Raw genomic sequence first — 21,697 nt, 5'->3', positions numbered from 1 at the left:
TTTGAGTGAAAAAAGGAAGATTTAGCTAGAGAGACAGAGGAATGGAAAGATGATAAGAGGGCATGGAAGGAAGCTATATCACTGGGGAGACAGGACCTTTTCCATTTTCTCTCCGCTGCCCGCAGTTTGGTTCGGACAGCTCGTAGAGCATCAGAAAGCCAAGGACTGGGGGGGGGAGGCCCGAGCTAATTTGGTGGTGAGGGGACACAGAGAGTCAAAGGAAGATGAGAGGGAGGACATGAGAGTTGTAGCAGCATCATCGGGAGACAGTCGAGAGAAGGACTCCGTGGATGGTAGGGAGGAGAGGATTGTAGATGAGAGGGTGGAGGTAGACAGGTGGCGTAGGTTCCGCCGACAGGTGACAGTAGATGGTGGGAGAGATGGATGAGTGTTAGAGGAGAGTGGAAGAGAAAAAGAGATGAAGCAGTGGTCAGATAAATGGAGTGGTGTAACAGAGAGGTTGATTGTTGTGCAGCTCCTTCTGAAGATGAGGTCAAGAAGGTTGCCTGCGGGTGTCTCGGTGGCGCAGCCTGTAGAGCACTGACCGCATGCTCATTGCGAGCCGTGACGTCGGCGGTTCGAATCCGACCGTCTGACATTTGTCGCATGTCTTCCTCTCTCTCTCGCTCCCATTCTTCCTGTCTCTATATACTGTCCAATAAAGCTGAAAAAGGCCTAAAAAATATCAAAAAAAAAAAAAAAAAGGTTGCCTGCTTTGTGGGTGGGAGGGGAAAGTGTGAGGGTAAGGTCAAAAGAAGAAAGGAGGGAGAGGAAGGTAGACTGGGTGGACTCTAAATTGAGATTGAAGTCACCCAGGAGGATGAGGGGAGTGTCATTAACTGGTGAGGAGCTAAGGAGGATGGCGATAAACAACAATAATAAAGAGATTGCATGGGAAAGTAACAGAAACCGCATGAAATTCAAAAGAGGAGAAGGATGAGGAGAAGACACTAGATCTCCATGAGGAGGAGATTAGGAGACCTGTGCCACCTCCACTGCCAGAGGTTCTGGGTGTGTGGGAAAAAGAGAAGGCGGAGGAAAGGGCAGCCGGGGTGGCCGTGTTCTCTGGTGAGAGCCACGTTTACATTTTCACAGACTTTACAAACGCACTTTACAAAGTAACATGGAAGGGAATAAAACATATCAGCCCTAAGACCCCAAATAGTATGACATATAAGGTAAACCCATTCAGCTTATATATATAATTTTGGGATCACGAGTTTAACATTTACACTTAATTCGTAAGATCGTAAATGTAGGAAAAATTAGCATTGTTTCATTATATGTGAGGTATAAAATTTATATTTTGCTTAAATGTGGGAGAAGACGCACAGAAAAATGATAGCATTTAATGTCAGTCAAAATCATTGGATGTGTTTGGTACATTGGCAAAGCAAGAATGCACGGGTGAGCTTAGCAAGGGCAAACAACCTGATAGACAGTGGCAGACCATTGTAGTGGATCACAAAGTATACTTTCAATTGTAAGGAAAAACGCCTTTTCACCTGTGATGTCAAACATCAAAAATACTCTCCAGGATGTAGGTATAACTTATTTCAACAAGTCACCTAATTCAACAAGCTTTTCGCTTGCTGAATACAAGACGGAAACAAACAGGAACTGGAGGTAAACCCTTTTAGGGCATCACCTGGGAAAATGCGCAGTCATCGAATGCAATGGATTTGCAGCCAAGTACAAAACAACTTCATTAAAAATTATTAGAATTTGTTACTCATGTTCCCCTAGAATTGGGGGACTATGTATAAAAATGGATGTAATTTCGACATGGGTCACTGGATATGGATGCAAATACCTTCAACAAAAGCTGACAGTCTGCACATTAACATCACTGCAGTGCACATGTTGTTCTATGTTTGTTGTCCACCCCGCTTCTGCCATCACAAATGGAAAGAAAAAACATGCGTACGAAATGCTGCACAACAGAAACCAGTGCGTAATCAGTGCATCACTGCCTTTGGGACAATGTCAAAGGTATGCATTTTCAAAGCAGCACAATGACCATATTATACATACTCAAATATTAATGTATACTGAACTAAAGACCTGCTGAAATATTCATGTACTTGAGAAAAATGTAAATGTAGGCATCCAAGCACGCAAGTACGTACACGTGTGGCCGGCTTACAGCCAAATGCTTCTTATTTTTGACCAGAGTTGCACAGTTACTGTACCAATCAGCTGCATAGTTCATGCTAGAGGGACAGCAATCGCTGGCAAATTCCGAACTCTCTGTCATGCAGTACCTTTACGGGAATGTCTACTTTGGAAGTGAAGGATTTTTAGAAATCCTTGTGGTTGTGGTTTCCTTTTAATAGATCAATCAATCAACCTTTATTTATAGAGCACATTTCCTACAAATTTGCAACACAATGTGCTTAATGAAGTGATGTGTGTGATTTTATTCTTCCATATCCACTTACAATATCTGTTCACTATCGCCACAGGAAAGTAACGCAGGGTAATGTATCTTACCTGAATTAAAAAAACATTCATCTTAATTCTTTGAAAATCTGATGAACTGAAAATACAGTGTCTTCTGGCTGGCATCCCTGTGTGCATCTTTAATGCCAAAACATTACACTTGAGGGTACAACTTACAGGGGATTTCACTTGCAAGCTCTTAAAATATTGCAAGAAAGGCCACACTCCCCCCCAAACAAAAATAAAAACAGACTTTATTTGAGTGACCTAATTTGAGCATGCTCTATTTCTAACACCATTCTGTTAAAGCTGAGGTAGGCGTTTTTATTTTGGTAATATTTGGTGAAATTATTTTCACATTCCGACAGCTAGCAATAAACCAACTGCCCTGGGAAAAAAATCTGATATCTGTGACTGCCCCGTGATAGATTTTCAGTGACTTCCATTTTTCATCGCTCTCAGTTGCTCATTCAATGAGGGCAGCTCTCAGCCAGGATGCCTTACCTGCCTATCAAAATTGTGGCGCGAGAGGCTGACTGAAGAGGAGGGGGTAGGTTTTTTGCTGCTGTGTACATTTGACATTTTTCTTCTTCTGTCCCAATTCTGCTCACGCCCAAAGATCACCTACCCCAGCTTTAAATTAAAGACAAAAAAAGGTATTTCACTCCTAGGCTATCATCCGGCAAGTGCTACTGTTTTTTGAGCACTAAGTTAGTCTTACTGTTTGCTACAGTTGTGGATGTTATTTATTGTTTCCCACTGCTGAGCCTGATATCTATTGTGATTTCTTCTGCTTTTTCTGTTTTCTGTGATTTCCAACATCTTTGCCATGACAAACACTCAGTCCTACTGGTCAGAAATCTGTAGTATATTCACCGGAAATTATTATCTTAGAGATGACAGGGTACTATTCTGGGGTACACTGCATAACCCCGACTCCAATATTCAAACTAAAGTTACACCCTTGATTGCACTACATCTATACATTGCCAATAATAGATATGATTATTTTTTGTTCAGTGTGATTATTCAACCATAATCTCAATTTTGCTTCAATAACACGCATAGGAAGATGCAGAGATCCAAATATCTAAATGGAAGCCTGCTACATGGTTTGGAGAGCACAGTAAACATGCAAACAGATCAATTACGCACGCAGCAAATGCTTTTCAGCTCGTGAAGGTCAAGGTTTGGAGAATCACTCTTATTGGGTTATTATGGAAACAGTAACCTGTGGCCAGTCCTTGGCAGAATTGAATTGGACCTTGGTTTGAGGCTTTCCAGATATTTGAGCTGTTCCTCTGATGGCAGCTGGATATCCCCCACTGCTTGGCAGTCGCTGACGCCAGCAGATGAAACGTTTGATTACGCAACAATTTTCGCAAATTGTTCAAAACTGTTCAAAACATTTACAAGCTTCTAAAAAAATTCTCCATGTGAGGTAGAACAGTGAAGGTTACAGTCGTTTTCTAGTTAGGCGAAAAGAACAGTGTGGAATTTATGTGTGTTTTTCTTGCGCAACTGCTTGACCCAGGCTGGGGCGTCATGGTACGCAACTTTGGGTTTGGACGTCTCCTCCCAATGAAACATTGTGCAGCTTATCATAAATCAGCTTAATGCACCGTCTGGTTTATGAAAAAAAAAAAAAAAAACCAGTCACATGGACAAATGCAATCTCTGGTCCGTTTTCTCCACTATGAAAAAAATCCGTTTGCAGTAACTGATCGATGTCGGTCTGGCGAGTTTAGCTAAGCTTTAGCATAACTGACTGCTCCCCTGAGTTGGTATTGGGGTGAATGATGTGGGGTCTGAGGTGTTGGATATGGATGTATGCTACATCTGTGGCTCATGGGTGAGGAATGTGGGGAAAGTATTGGATAAGAGAGGAATGTGTGGAGGGAGAGAGCTTGGATGAGTGAGAGGAGTGAGGGCGGATGTGTAGAACGATGGAGTGATGGGAGAGAACAATGGGGGTGCACGAAGTGGTTTGGTGTGAAATACAGTTTCAAAGACACCTAAGCCTCCATCAGTCATTGACATCTGTCCAACAGAATTCCAGGAAATCCATACCGCATGAAATGGCCGTTTCCATCTGGGGCATGAAATGATGTCCTTATTTTCTGTTGCATTGCTGAAGTTTTAGTGAGATCCAGTGAGTGAGTTTCACCTAAACACCATTAAAAAGCACATTCTTAACACACTTTATTTCTGGATCTGATCTTGGATCTGATCTTACTCTTTCAGGAGTATTAAACAGCAGGCGTCATACCCCTTACATATGGTTTGCATTGTGATGTCCAGTGAGACAGATATCTCTAAAGGAGATTACCGATCGGGTCTATGAGACAGGGAAATGATTTGCAATTTCACTAATGGCCTCTATGGGAATCCAGAATCAAAGGGAGGAACTGAATCACTGCTTTGTACAAACAGTGGAACTGATTCATACATGCAGAATGGAGAATTCAGAGGAATTTAATAGGAACTGTTGACGGAGCTATGACAGAGTAGGCTGGGGCCTGTGTCCCCGTCACGGAGAGTGGGCCCTACGTCAGTGAGCTAGTTCTTGCTGACCCTTATGTTTGAGGCACTGGAGAACACATATTAATATGTGATGAGTAGCAAATGGTTTTTATATTCTTAAATACGCTTTCTTTTTTTAGCTAATATTCCTGTTCTACAGAAAAAGATATGATATAAACTGTTCAGTTAAATAATTTATTTCTTTGGCATTCTTTCTGATGTGAAAAGTTTGCTGGGAAATTTGTCTGTATATTGTATGTTTTTTTGTCCAGTGTCTATTTTTGATAATATGAATGTTTTATCATGTGATGATTCAGAATAATGTGCCTGCTAGCTAGTTCTGGCAATGGATTTTTAAGGTGAGCTGCGGAAGTGTACAAAGTGGAGTCCTTAGCTACAATTAAGCAATCAATCTGTCATATAAACACAAATTAAAATTGATCTCAGAAGAGAAAAGAGAAAATGGACCAAGTGAAAAGAGGACCAAGTTTCCAGAGCTGGATGGCTTTTGTAAAAGCAGTTGCCAACCCACAATTCCCCCGTGTCAAAAGTGACCTTTCTCACTCAGCTGCTGTCATCCAGGACCTGTTTTAACCCTTTACATTTCGCACTCCTAGAGGGCGAAATGTACCGAAATGTTTCCACCTATTTTGTTCTAGTCCTATAAAAGTGTCAATATCTCTAAAACTATTTACAGCACACACGGTATTAGAGACTTCAATTGAAGAAGAGGCTTGTACCAGACACTTTGTACCATAACAAATTTATGTCAGAGCATGTACATACAGTGTACACAAAAGGTACAAATACAAAAACAGTGACAAACCTTATGTTTTTAAAGTTTACCACAATATCTCAATTTCTCTAAGTCAAGGACCAATCCAGACATACTTCATATTTATTCACACACTTGATGTCTTGTGTACACCATTTGGTTCAGCATTCCACATGAGTTTTCCCAAAACCGCACCCAGATTTCCTCAAGTGTCCCAAAATCTCTCCAAATCCAAAACATATGCATATATTTTTGTGCAGACACATGAATGATCTGAGAAGCTTATTGTTCTATTAAAACTGATTTTTTAAAATACAATATGTAAAGAAAATTAACTTGTGTTTTATTCACATATATGATAGTATGTTTTTATAAAGCATGCCCAATGTGTCCAAAAAGCTCAAAAAGGATTATTCACCCTAATGCTTTCTAACCAACCTATTACATTTAAAATGGAACATTATTTCAAAATTAGGTTAACAAGAGCCCTGTTAGCCTGTAGAATTACAGGTTTATCTATCGCAAGTCCAAATCCTGTAATTGCTTGTTACCACCTCATACGAAACGGATTGGATTTTATGAGGCAAATGAACATAAAACTATTTACAAAAGTAAAATATCGGAATATACACAGACTGAAAGCTCTATGTCTGCTGTACCACCAAACTTCAATCCACGCAAGCGCAAAAAACCTGTCCTCTGATATTAATATATCCTACAGTAAAGGGCGGCCTGTAGCGTAGTGATTAAGGTAAAATGACTGGGACCCGCAAGGTCGGTGGTTCTAATCCCAGTGTAGCCACGATAAGATCCACACAGCCGTTGGGCCCTTGAGCAAGGCCCTTAACCCTGCATTGCTCCAGGGGAGGATTGTCTCCTGCTTAGTCTAATCAACTGTACATCGCTCTGGATAAGAGCGTCTGCCAAATGCCAATAATGTAATGTAATGTACTGTATGCAGAACAGCCAGATGAATACCCCCATGATAAGCTAAAAACATAGTTTTACAGCAAATAGCCCATCCCTTTGGTGACAGCTTAGTGTATTCTGCACAAATTTATGTTGGAAGACTTTCCTACAATGCAAATGCTCATAGGATGGTTATGCACGTCTGTATATTAATTCTGCTATGTGAATGCAGCGATATTCCAAAACTGTCGCTGAGGTATAGTCCCGCCAAATATATATTGCAAAATTTCTCGAAAATGGCTTAACGGATTACAAAATAAACTTCAACGTTAGTTAGAAAACAGTCGTAGTTTCATAACCAGGTGGGATATTTGGTTCCATAAATATGTCTGTGTAGAATAATTAGCAAAACAAAATATATTTCTACCGAATCGTAAATATGTTGGCTGGACGTGCAATAAAAGTGAGCTACGAAAAAAAAAAAACATTCATGCAACTTATCTTTAAAAATAAAAATAAATGATATATCATATTTTTGTTCTTATATTGGAATTTGTTTGACATAGAGACATAGTATCAAGAATTCTTAGAATATGCCTTTCATTGTCTGAGTCTGTGGTAAGATAAGGGTTGTAAACTGTGAGCTTGATGTGGGGTTGGCTGGAGCTGTATTGTCCTGCTTTGCAAATAAGAGGCTGATAAAGCATCTAAACTGCTGTTCTCACTAGCGGAGAGTCTTTTTACCAAACCAGAAATACGTATGTTGGCTGGACGTGCAATAAAAGTAAAACAAAACAGTGGGCCTCATTTATCAAGCTTCCGGCAATCCTGATTAATTCATGCTTAAGTGGAGTTGAATATAAATTCCATATTCCATATAAACAGGGTATAGGGTGTACAAGTCATAGCTTAAACTTGGTTTATATGGCTGACCTTTCTTTACATTACATTTTCATGTATTCCTTTATTGTAAGATTTGGCGCATGCTGTAGCCTACTTCTAGAAGAGTGCATCTTCAAAGACCGAGCCGATTTCTTTGGTGAGGCTCATGAGTCTAGTGGCAACATTGGCTCAGGCCAAGGTAAGAGCAGTTTTCTGGCAATCGGAGGGTTGCCAGTTCAATCCCCCTGTCTTGAAGTGTCAAGACACCTAACCCCAAAATGCTCCTGATGGGCTGATTGGTGTGCTGAGAGTGTGGGTGAATGAGGAACATCAATTGTACAGCGCTTTGGATAAAGGCGCTGTATAAATGCCAGCCATTTACCATTTCCACATGCCATTCCTGTCTAATTCCAGACCATGTTTGGACGCTTTCCGTCCTCAGCTTCTTGGGGACAGCAAGAACATATTGCTGTCTCCCTCCCGGGTAATTCCAGACAACGTCTCTCCTATAATTTTATAACTTTGCCTATGGTTTCTTACAATCGTTTTCACACTTGTCTCAATACCATGTCCACTTTTTCAAAACTCTTCACACAGTGTGCTTTTGAAACACACACCTGAGCACATCAGTTAACATTTGGTGCAAAATGCACTTCAACCACCAAAACACTTAATATTTCACCCAAAAGTGACTCTTGCTGCCATAAATATAGCACATGCTTTCTCCCATACGACTACTTTGTCACTCAATATTCAATTAACTACAAAACACAAACAACTTGGAGCATTGCTAAATACATAGATTATGTGTTTCCTTTTCCTCTATTTTTGCATCCACAAATATTTCAAGCCAAGTAGCTAAAGAAACTTTTGATCTGTTGGTTTGCCTCTCACAATAGATGTCATGACTGAGTGTGGTAAACTGTAAATGAATGAATGTTTTATTATATTGGAAACCCAGAATAACTATTTTTTACTGTGTAATGTAAAACAATATATGATAAAGAAACAAATCAGAAAAGCAACAGTATTCTTCAGAGGGTTTACAGTATTTTGACATTTGTTCTCACAATGCAATATACTGTAATTCAGAAAAGAAAAATACAATACAATCAATTACTCAAAATACATTACAATCAATAACAAATACATACCAAAAAGCAATATTTTCACTATATACTGTAATTCGCACATATATTGTCTGCCTATCAGTATCAGAAGTCTACTGTTGGCCTGGCCCATCCATCCTGTCCTCTGCATTTGGCCAGAGATTTTCATCAACATCACTCTGAATGTTATCTCTTGCTATACACTGAGGAAAACATCTCTTTGCATGCCTTTTCCACTGTTATGTCCAGACACCCAGCAGCCACTGCATCTAGAAGTGACATCTGTTCATGTGGGTGGTGGTCCTAAACCTTCACATATACCTTCATAAACTTCATATTGGTATCTGAATTCCTTGACACCCTCAGAGTTCCTGTCAAAGGGGACAGTGTACAACTGTTTCATCCTGATCTGATGTTTCTGTAGCACTCTTGAAATGGTTGTAGTGCTTACACTGTCAGTGTTTGGAAATATGTTGTTGTCTGCGATTATGTTGTTGCATATTTCTCTTAGCCTGATGCTGTTGTTGACAATGACCATCCCAACTATTGTATCCTCCTGTTGAGGTGTAAACATTCTTCCCCTTCCCCCTGTGTGACTGTGTGAGGTAACCGCTGGGTCCTGTAATGAGTCAAAGACAAATGTGCACTGATACATCTGCTTTTTATGGAGACTTCTCAAATCACAGTACTTCTGTAATATACACATCAATTGAACTCCTTCAGTCAGAATACTGCAAATACTGTATAGTACCTGTTGGTTTGCCTGAACATCCTCACTATTGAAGCCACTGTGGATCTAGGCAAGATTGGTTGAACCCTCAACCTGCTTCCCTCAGGGACAGACCATGATTTACCACATGATCAATGACTGTGGCTCTGATTTCATCAGATACAACTGTTCTTGCTCTTCCGCGACATCTTCTTCCTCTGCCTCTGGCTGCATCCATTTTCCCCACCAAGGCTAAAGAATGCAAATGCCAAACCAAAGGTGGCCCCTTTTGTATATGTGGTAACGGGGCACAAACAACAAACACCTGGGTAGGTTGTTCACTGAAATGACAGCCAGGTGTTTCAACAGTACATATACAGCAGTAATAGTGGAAAAATCTCTTCATCTATATTTACGCTATATACATGCACATTTCAATGCAAGTATGATCACTTTTTGTATAGATGGTAACAAGGCTGCAAACAAAAAATAAAATGAATAAACTGAATAAACTTTCTGCTCAAATCACAATGATCTGTCTTACGTATTTCAAGCATATAGTTTCATTTTTCTGCCAAAATGCAGCATATTTCCTTCCACAATGATCAGAATTTTATTGGGTTTTGAACTGAAAGTTACAGTTTTTTACAATCGTTTTCACACTTGTCTCAATACCATGTCCACTTTTTCAAAACTCTTCACACAGTGTGCTTTTGAAACACGCTATTGAGCAGATCAGTTAACCTTTGGTGCAAAATGCACTTCAACCACCAAAACACTTAATATTTCACCCAAAAGTGACTCATGCTGCCATAACTATAGCATATGCTTTCTCCCATAAGACTACTTTGTCACTCAATGTTCAATGAACTGCAAAACACAAACAACTTGGAGCATTGCTAAATACATATATTATGTGTTTCCCTTTCCTCTATTTTTGCATCCACAAATATTTCAAGCCAAGCAGCTAAAGAAACTTTTGATCTGTTGGTTTGCCTCTCGTAATAGATGTCATGACTGAGTGTGGGAAATTTACAGTAAACTGTAAATGAATGAATGTTTTACTATATTGGAAACCCAGAATAACAATTTTTACTGTGTAATGTAAAACAATATATGATAAAGAAACAAATCAGAAAAGCAACAGTATTCTTCAGAGGGTTTACAGTATTTTGACGTTTGTTCTCACAATGCAATATACTGTAATTCAGAAAAGAAAAATACAATACAATCAATTACTCAAAATACATTACAATCAATAACAAATACATACCAAATAGCAATATTTCCACTATATACAGTAATTCGCACATATATTGTCTGCCTATCAGTATCAGAAGTCTACTGTTGGCCTGGCCCATCCATCCTGTCCTCTGCATTTGGCTATAGATTTTCATCAACATCACTCCGAATGTTATCTCTTGCTATACACCGAGGAACACATCTTTTTGCATGCCTTATCCAGCCCTGGATGTGTTCCACGGTTATGTCATACACCCAGCAGCCATTGCATCTAGAAGTGACATCTGTTCATGTGGGTGGTGGTCCTAAACCTTCATATATACCTTCATAAACTTCATATTGGTACCTGAGTTTCTTGACACCCTCAGAGTTCCTGTCAAAGGGGACAGTGTACAACTGTTTCATCCTGATCTGATGTTTCTGTAACACTCTTGAAATGGTTGTAGTGCTTACACTGTCAATGTTTGGAAATATGTTCTTGTCTGCGGTTATGTTGTTGCGTATTTCTCTTAGCCTGATGCTGTTGTTGACAATGACCATCCCAACTATTGTATCCTCCTGTTGAGGTGTAAACATTCTTCCCCTTCCCCCTGTGTGACTATGTGAGGTAACCGCTGGGTCCTGTAGTGAGTCAAAGACAAATGTGCACTGATACATCTGCTTTTTCTGGAGACTTCTCAAATCACAGTACTGCTGTAATATACACATCAATTGAACGCCTTCAGTCAGAATGCTGTAAATACTGTATAGTACTTGTTGGTTTGCCTGAAAATCCTCACTATTGAAGCGACTGTGGATCTAGGCAAGTTTGGTTGAACCCTCAACCTGATTCCCTCAGGGACAGACCATGCTTTACCACATGATCAATGACTGTGGCTCTGATTTCACCAGACACAACTGTTCTTGCTCTTCCACAATGTCTTCTTCCTCTGCCTCTGGCTGCATCCATTTTCCCCACCAAGGCTAAAGAATGCAAATGCCAATCCAAAGGTGGCCCCTTTTGTATATGTGGTAACGGGGCACAAACAACAAACACCTGGGTAGGTTGTTCACTGAAATGACAGCCAGGTGTTTCAACAGTACATATACAGCAGTAATAGTGGAAAAATCTCTTCAGTGACAACTACATCTATATTTACCCTATATACATGCACATTTCAATGCAAGTATGATCACTTTTGTATAGATGGTAACAAGGCTGCAAACAAAAAAAATGAATAAACTGAATAAACTTTCTGCTCAAATCACAATGATCTGTCTTACGTATTTCAAGCATATAGTTTCATTTTTCTGCCAAAATGCAGCATATTTCCTTCCACAATGATCAGAATTGTATTGGGTTTTGAACTGAAAGTTAACTGTTTTGAACAGATTATCTAAATGTCTGCAAAATTTGCTGTATTTGTACAAACATTTGCTGGTAGTGAACACTGACTGAGAGAGGTATTCATGAATTTTGGAAGAAGTGGTGATTGAATGCCTTTAGTATGAAAGCAATGCAAAAATATCCACAGTTTAGGTCACATAGTCTAATGATATGGTGAATGTGTTAAGTGTTTTGAAAAAGTGGACATGGTACTGAGACAAGTGTGAAAACGATTGTAAAAAACTTTAATATCAAACCATTTTTGTTTTAAATGGCAAATGGCAGGCATTTATATAGCGCCTTTATCCAAAGCGCTGTACAATTGATGCTTCTCCATTCACCCATTCATACACACACTCACGCACCAACAGTGATTGGCTGCCATGCAAGGCCCCGACCAGCTCGTCAGGAGCATTTGGGGGTTAGGTGTCTTGCTCAGGGACACTTCGACACAGCCCGGGCGGGGGATCGAACCGGCAACCCTCCGACTGCCAGACGACTGCTCTTACTGCCTGAGCCATGTCGCCCCCACAGTGTGTGGAACTTGACAAAGAGTTTACAACAGCTTGGCTATATCTTGCCAGGCTTTAGTCTTCCCCGGCTCTGACAACTCACTGCTTACACTACAAAATAAAATATGTTTTTTGCTTGTACTTCTTTAAATAGTTGAAATTCCAAGCTCCTTATATGGTATTTTAGGGGCAATCTGTGAGTTGTGCCCTCAGGGGTCTGTCGGCACCCTCATGCATGTTTTGGGATTGGCCACTTATTTGAATGACAATTACTGTGAAAGCTGTTTTCCCTGCAACTCCTGGACTGTTGAGAACATCACTGTGACGAAAGCACAGTTAGGGAGCAATGGCTTTGCAGCTGATGTTTATTTCACCTTAAAACAGAGAAACCAGATATGGTCAGATAAGAGTGTAATCCACTGCTATAATGGATCGATTAAGTGCTGATAAACCACCAAAACCAGCAGTTTCCGGGTTTAGATTATGCTACAGCCACGGACCTCACCATCCTTGTGATGTTTACTCAGCTCGTCAAATAATGTTTCTTTTGAGAAAAAATTCAGGTAATGTCAAGCTATGAAAATGTTGTCCTCAAAATTATTTTCATTTTTTGGTTAGCAAATATTTCAAATTATATTTAAATATTTTTCAAATGTAGTTAAAAAAACAGGTTCAATAATTTCTAGAATTATTAGTCACCAATACCATACACAACCTGATTGCAATTTTGTAACGTAACACAATTATATGAAGTTACAATAGACATTTTATGCAAACATTCAGACATTTCAGTGTATATAAAGCAGGAACATACGTATATATCATATATTCTTTCACCAATATGCTTTAACCAGGTCACGCAGATGCACCTCATATTGGCAGTTATTGCAGATAGGTTCATTCATTCACCCCAAAATCACTGTTGGTCATTTCTTGGGTCATTTCTGGCCTCATTACGATGGAAGGATTCAAGCATTTAGCCATTTTCCCTTCGCCATTTTTGTGCTTAACTCTATTGTTACATCATAGATGTACAAAAATTATAGCCTACATCAGTTATTAAGGGGTTCTTAATGTATGGCTGTGAATAAAAACTATTTAAGAATGTAGTTCTAGTTTAGTTATTTTGAAATGTGTATTGTGATAATTGGCATCAAGGACTGCTCTTCCTGTTTGGCCACTGTCAACCGTCTCCCAGGGATGATAAAACAGGAATAAAATTACCCCCCCAAATACTTGGAAAATCTTTGTTTATCTTCTTACAGAAAAAGGTAAACAGAGCAGACAGGCAGAAACTGGTGATCTCGTTTTTTTTAGGTTTTATTGTCTTATTGTTTTCTGTGACACACATGAAATCATACAGAGAAAAAGTACAGAAAAACACATTCTTCTGATTTTAACTGCAGGGCAATAATCAACACAATTGTATGGTTCTACTCGGGACACCGAAAGAGAAATTGGTCACTTTGAAATGGTGAATGACATTTATTGTGAAATTGTCTTAACTGGTCACTAAACAATATGAGAGAAGCAAAGCTCCTGTAATGTGACTGGATATTCAGGTCATTGCAATACAGAAGTAAATCATACAGGGATGTATATATATGTGTGTGTGTGTGTGTGTGTGTGTGTGTATGTTTGTGTATGTGTGTATATGTGTGTGTGTCTGTGTGTGTGTGTATGTTTGTGTGTGTTTGTGTGTGTATGTGTGTATGTATGCTTGTGTGCGTATGTGTGTATGTATGTGTGTGTGTTTGTGTGTGTATGTTTGTGTATGTGTGTATATGTGTGTGTGTGTCTGTGTGTGTGTCTGTTTGTGTGTGTTTGTGTGTGTGTATGTTTGTGTGTGTATGTGTGTATATGTGTGTGTGTTTGTGTGTGTATGTTTGTGTGTGTTTGTGTGTGTATGTGTGTATGTATGTGTGTGTGTTTGTGTGTGTATGTTTGCGTATGTGTGTGTGTCTGTGTGTGTGTGTGTATGAGTGTGTATGAGTGTGTATGTGTATGTTTGTGTGTGTGTGCTATAACTCACAGAGTGCAGGATCAGGGCTGGGTCCTTGAGGCTGGGGTCCTCTGCAGATGCTTTTTGGGGTAAGGGCTTCCTGGCTGCAGGCTGAGGGAACAGCAAGCCCAGACCGCAAAAAGACCCGCAGAGAACAAGAGAGCTTCTGTCGGCCATCTTTTGAGACAGACACACACTCACATACGCACACACTCACATCCACGGTCACTGTGGTGTACATAATAGGAATATAATTTAAAGGAATCTATTCATTCAGATTATTCTTAAAGGTACAATAGGTAAGATTGTTGTGTTAAAAAATTGTTACAAGACCATTGTAAATCCCTTCATTGAAAAAGGCTCAGTGACATGTTGACTCACCCTCTGCCTGTGTTTATAGTCCTTAAATTCAGGTTTCAAAATATACAGTTGACGGCCCAACACTGTACCAAAACAATGTATAACTGTACAATAATTGAAGCTCATTGGTTGAAACTTGGTTCAAATTGCCACAGGTAATGGCGTTTCAGCATCAATGTGTTACAGAGAAGGGGGAGGGATAAACAGTGTTGTGGTTTGAAGGTGCTTGTTGCTGCTATTCCTCTCTTGACCATTAGAAGTCCGAAATTACCTATTGTACCTTTAAATTGACACTTAATGAGCACTTTATTAAGATTTTTTGGAATTTATTTTTAAAAAATTTGGACCATTATCTGTAAACTCTAGAGTGTTATGCTTAAAATTCGCAGGATATCAGCAGTTCACCACCCTGCCTGGCCACATGATTGGCTGATTAGATATTTGCATCAGTGAGCTGGTGTACAGGTGTACCTCATAAAGTGGTCACTGAATGTACACACACAAACGCTCACCCATACACAAACACTCACACATGCATACCAGTGCACGGGCAGTGCACTCAGTCACACGCATGCTCACACATACAAACACCAATACACCAATACTCCTCACTGCTGATCTTACCACAACACTCTATTTGAGTTGAGTTACAGGTATAAAATCCAGTTTTTGAGAAACTAGGACTATCAGTAGATGGTCAAGATGGTCAATTTCAGTATTGAATTCAAATTATCATAGCACATGCTAACATTACAAGCTTTCAGCACCTAACCTGCTCTAGTTTATGCTCATACACTGTAGAGACTTATGTTGCAGCTTTAAAAGACCAGTGTTACAGTGTAGCCAGTGCAAATACACTCAGTGAGCACTTTATTAGGTTTTTTTAAAGATCTTCTGCTGCTACGGTTTATTCACTTTATTCACATATGATGCATTGTGCATTCAGAGATGCTCTTCTGCTTAAAACTGTTGTAATGGGTGGTTCTTTGAATTACTGTCACCTTCCTGTCAGCTTTGACCAGTCTGGCCATTATCATCTGACGTCTCTCATTAACAAGGCATTTCTATCTGCAGAACTGCTGCTCACTGGATTTTTTTTGTTTTTTTGCACCATTCTTTGCAAACTCTAGACCAACCAGTGTGTGTGAAAGTCCCAGGAGATCAGCAGTTTCTGGGATACTCATCCACCCTGTCTGGCAGCAACAATCATTCCACAATTAGATCACATTTCTTCCCTTTTCCCACATTTGGTCTGAAAAATCTGAACTGAACCTCTTGACCACTTCTGCATACTTTAATGCATTGAGTTGCTGCCGCATGATTGGCTGATTAAATATTGACATTAACAAGCTGGTGTACAGGTCTACCTAATAAAGTGGTTACTGAGTGTATGTGCTACAGTACAGAGAGTTCAGTCTTACAGTGTGTAATAACAGTGAAATCTTCCAGTGCAAAATCTTCCAGTGCAGATTTGCAATTCAGTTTTACTGGCTGTGTGAACAGTTAAACATTTCTATGCGTATTACTCTCACTGTAGCTGTTGTGCACAATCAAAGCTCTTAGTAATGCAGGCTATTGGAGGGAATCCTACATCTTTAATGTACAGTATCTGTGATACTGTGAGAAACTGTACAGGAAACCAAAACCGTAAATCTTAATCACTGTTCAACATAAACGGTGTAATACTAACACTGACCCCAGTGTCACACGAGTATACTCATCTTTGCTCTCCCAGTGACAGTCTTTGCTAACTTCCTTTAAAACGTGTATGTGGTGTGCAAAAAAAGTCATATTTTTTAGGTAATGACTACTAAATGAGTTCATTCTTTTATACCTTTCATGGCCTTCAAACTGTAGATCAGTGGTCTCCAACCCTGGTCCTGGAGAGTTACTGGGTCTGCTGGTTTTTGTTTTCACCTTGAAACAGCACTCAGTTGAGACCCAGGTATTTGATTGATTAAGTGCAGAGTACCAATGCAACCAGCAGACCCTGTAGCTCTCCAGGTCCAGGGTTGGAGACCACTGCTTTAGGTCAAGGACATCCATTACTATCCATGAAGAATTGATGCAGAATCTGCTGTAATTTGTAAGGGGGGTGAGGATTCCACACCATGCAGAATGACTCCAGTGTGTCTGTGCCATTACCATGCCGAATCATTTCTGTGGCATTACCATGCCGTACCGTCTCTGTGTCTTTCTGTGCCATACTGTCTCTGTGCTTTTACCATGCCATGCTCTCTGTTCTGTTACCATGCCGTACTGTCTCTGTGGTGTTATCATGCTGTACTGTCTCTGTGGTGTTACCATGCTGTACTGTCTCTGTGGTGTTATCATGCTGTACTGTCTCTGTGGTGTTATCATGCTGTACTGTCTCTGTGGTGTTACCATGCTGTACTGTCTCTGTGGTGTTATCATGCTGTACTGTCTCTGTGGTGTTACCATGCCATACTGTCTCTGTGGTGTTACCATGCCGTACTGTCTCTGTGGTGTTACCATGCTGTACTGTCTCTGTGGTGTTATCATGCTGTACTGTCTCTGTGGTGTTACCATGCCGTACTGTCTCTGTGGTGTTACCATGCTGTACTGTCTCTGTGGTGTTATCATGCTGTACTGTCTCTGTGGTGTTACCATGCCGTACTGTCTCTGTGGTGTTACCATGCTGTACTGTCTCTGTGGTGTTAACATGCCATACCCTCTCTGTGTTGTTTATGTGCCGTGCCGTCTTTGTGCTTTTACCGTGCCATGCTCTCTGTTCTGTTACCATGCCGTACTGTCTCTGTGGTGTTACCATGCCATACCCTCTCTGTGTTGTTTATGTGTCTTGCCGTGCCGTCTCTGTGCTTTTGCCGTGCCATACAGCCTTTGTGCTCTTACCATGCCATACTCTCTCAGTTCTTTTACCATGCTATACTGTCTCTGGGGCATTACCGTCATGCCATACCGTCACTGTTGGATTACCATAACATCTCTGTGCTTTAACCACACCATACTCTCTCTTTTCTCTCTCTTACTGTGCCATAACAGTGCTGAACCATCTCTCCCGTACAAAAAAATCACATACATTCAATCTCTCATGTGATTAAAATGTTACATTTTAATATGTGAAAATCTTTTTCACATGTGATTGGCATTTTCACATGTCAATTAAACTTTCCACATGTGAACAGAAAATAGGTTGCATGGAGTCATGTGAATTGAACATGTGCTTTCACATGATTTCAAATGTTCACGTGAAACATAATGAATATTTACATTTTCACAATTGATTGGCTTTTTCACACGTAAAAGAAGATTTCAACATGTGAACATAAAATAGGTCAGATGAAATCGTATGAAATTTGCCTTTTCACATGTGCTATGAATTTAACATTTTCACTTGTGCTTGGCTATTTTCATTTGAGATTTTAAATATTAGCCAATCACGTTTGCATGTATTTGCAAAATGTCCACATGCGAACAGAAAATAGGTTATGCTGGTGTGAAATTTGCCTTTTCATGTGTCAAAATTTCAATTTCACATTTATTCATGTCCTTGGCTATTTTCTCGTGTGATTGGCTTTTTCACATGCAATTAAAATGAGAATCAAGTATAGACAATTGACAGAAATGGTTAGGTCCCCGCAAAAATATTTTTAAACTAGCAGATGGCAACACTTTTTTATACACTTTTTTAATACACATGAAATTTGTCACAGTAAGTCACAGCTATACAGCCATGAAAATTGCCTTCATACATGCAAGCAATGGAAGATTCATGCTGTGAGAGAGTGCAGTGTGAAAAAAACTTATTGTGTATGCGTTGCAACCCAGACTGTTCCTGAAGTGTTAGGACCAAAGTTGAAGACGTAAAAATGTGAGACTGCGTCTGAAATCGCATACTTTGTACAACATACTATATATTAATACTATAATTCAATATATCTTAGGTGGCTTTAGCATGCAAGTATTCAGTGTCCAGTTTTTCCATACTACGATATTTTACCAAATGTGGTATGACATGAATTTGGGTATTTTTTGTGTACTATTTTATGCATGCTATGGCTTCAGACATACTAAAAGCCTTCACACATTGTATACTATAGTATGCAAGTATATGATTTTGGATGCTGAGCTATAACATTAAAAATAAAGTGAACTAGTTGCAAGCTTTAACCGTCCCATATGTACTGTTTTTCATAAGGCAACAATGTAGAATAAACCACACCAAACTTTACTTTTCTGTAATTTTGTGACACTCAACATTACAACAGGTTTAATCCTCTCCCTTATTGTGTGTCACAGAAGATGTTTCTTTTATTTCCTTTGTCCATTATAAGCTGTGAACAGACCTAGCAATGCATTTGCACTGTTGTCTTTATAAAGTAGATATTGATACACATAATGTTGCACATGTTAGCCTTGTATGATGATATTTTGTAATATACGTTTTTTTGTCATATCTGTGCTGCAGTGTATTATGCGCTGTTTGGGAGTGAGTTCTGTACCGTGTGTACCTCATCCGCAGATATTCATTGTAGCATTAAACTTGCAGTTCTCGCGTTCCTTGAGATAAATTAAAAGTATTTGTGGATTGTAACTCAATTTCAATTAAGCAGCAAGAACCACTGCACATGAAAAACCAACACAAACACAGCTTGCAGTTCACCTGTGGGTGCTCACATGTTAAATAATCACATGGACTGTACATGTGAAAAAGCAACACAAAAAATGTTGCATTTTGTTGCATTTTGGCTGTTTCATTGTGTCTGTTTATTTCCATGCAATGATGGCATGCAATTGTGAATAATAATAATAATAAGTGTGAAAATTAAGCTAACATGAATAGCACTATCATAATATGTTACGATGTTGTTTTTACTCTTTGAAATACTAATGTTAATAACAACATATTCTACTACTGTAATTACCATTATAACTATTGGAATATAACCATTGTTTTGGGGGCAATACAGTACCTGCTTTTGTATACAGTTTGAAACCTGCTTCAATAGCTTATTGTAATCATTTACTTAATGGCAAAAAATAATAATTCATATTTTATTATATGAATACATTTATGAATACCTGTTTATTATTTTTATTTTTTATATAGTTAGGTAAATTGTTCATTTATTTTTATTTTATTATGTATTTTTGCTGTACATAGTTATTTATTGCTTGTTTAATTGGTTGCAGTGTCATAAAAAAAGAATTATTACTATAAAAATAACTATTTTATTTGACCCTTTTGAGCATACTTCTGCCAGGCACTCTGAGATCTTTCTATATATAAAGCAATGGCATGTCCTATTGACATGGTTGTATGATGTGGTTACGCCATACAATCTATAGTATTCTTGTAATGTAGTATGATATACCTGTACTGACACCTTTGATTTGGAAATGCACTCAAGTGAACATAGCTTTTTAGTCAGTGAAAATGATTTTTCTCATGTAATGGGACTCACCAACTAACCAATATCATATCCAGTCCACGGCTTGTGAAAAAATGAGGGTTGCAGTAGGGGTTATCTATTATGCTTAATCTGTAAAAACAGAATTGTGAAAAAAATCATCATAGGTGAATAATCACGAGAAACATTTCACCTGAAAAACCAACACATAAAGTGCTGCATTTCACATTTGTATTGTCCCCATTTGGGTGTTCACAAGTGCATGTGCAAGTGCATGTGTCCACAAACCACATGTGTTCCATTCACATGTGTACTCTAAACATGGTGGGTGTTCACAAGATTTTATTTGTAAGGGCTGGCTGTGCTTTATTGTGTCTGTGCTGTTTCAGTACCATAACATTTTTGTGCTGTTACGATACACTGCCGTCTCTGTGCTTTTTTAGCTCTGCACTGTCTCTGTAGCATTACTGTGCCAAACAATTTGTGTGGTGTTACCTTTCTGTACCGTCTCTGTGCTGTTACCATCCTATAATGTACCTATGCTGTCACAGTGCCATACACTCTTTGTTCTGTTACGATGCCATAATGACTTATTGCTCTTACCGTGATGTACCATCCCTGTGCTTTTACCATGCTCTGCCACCTTTGTGGCATTACTGTGCCATACCGTCTCTGTGCTGATACTGTGCCATAATGTCTCTGTGCTGTTACCAATCCATAATGTCTCTGTGCGTCAACTGTGCTGCTAGGAATACCAATACTACTATTAATACTGCTACTACTACAACTACTACTAGTACTATGATTACTACTACTAGCAACAATAATGATCATGATAATAATAATAATAATATACTAATGCTTCCCTTAACAATCCCCTAAGCACGAGGCATTTACCAGGTGAATATGTAGTAAGTATAGCACATATTTGGGTAATTTCCACTGGTATAAAATAGGTAAATTCTTAGAAACTAAAACTTGAATTCTTGAAACAGCTCCTCTATTACTATATTTACTTTATAATATTATTGCTTCCAATAAATTATTATGTAAATTCCTTGGAAGTATGCAATTCATCTAAACCTTACAAGGTTTTCACTTGAATTGAAGTGTTTTGAAGTATTTCTGTTTTCTTTTTTCTTGGTATTAACTACTATTTTCCACAATTATGTAAAATCTTACCTGGTAAGTTGCTAGTAGTTAGGGGACTCTAAATTGAACTAATACTAATAAGTGTCTCATTACTACTACTACTACTAGTACTATTACTAAAGCATTTTATTTATTAAATACTCTTCATATACTCTAAGCTGTTTATTGATGATAGATCATAAACACTGACAGAAACACATAATGTCTAAAATATTGCGATTTTTTTTTTTCAAATGTAAAATCTAAATAAAATAATTTCATACAAATGCTGATCTTTCTGTTTTTGTCTGTAGTGGGGATGGTGGAGGGGTATGTCCTGTA

The sequence above is a fragment of the Conger conger genome, chromosome 8, assembly GCF_963514075.1.
Source record: "Conger conger chromosome 8, fConCon1.1, whole genome shotgun sequence".
Lineage (NCBI taxonomy): Eukaryota > Metazoa > Chordata > Actinopteri > Anguilliformes > Congridae > Conger > Conger conger.
The sequence above is the reverse complement of the archived record's forward strand: the minus strand, read 5'-3'. Positions refer to the sequence as shown.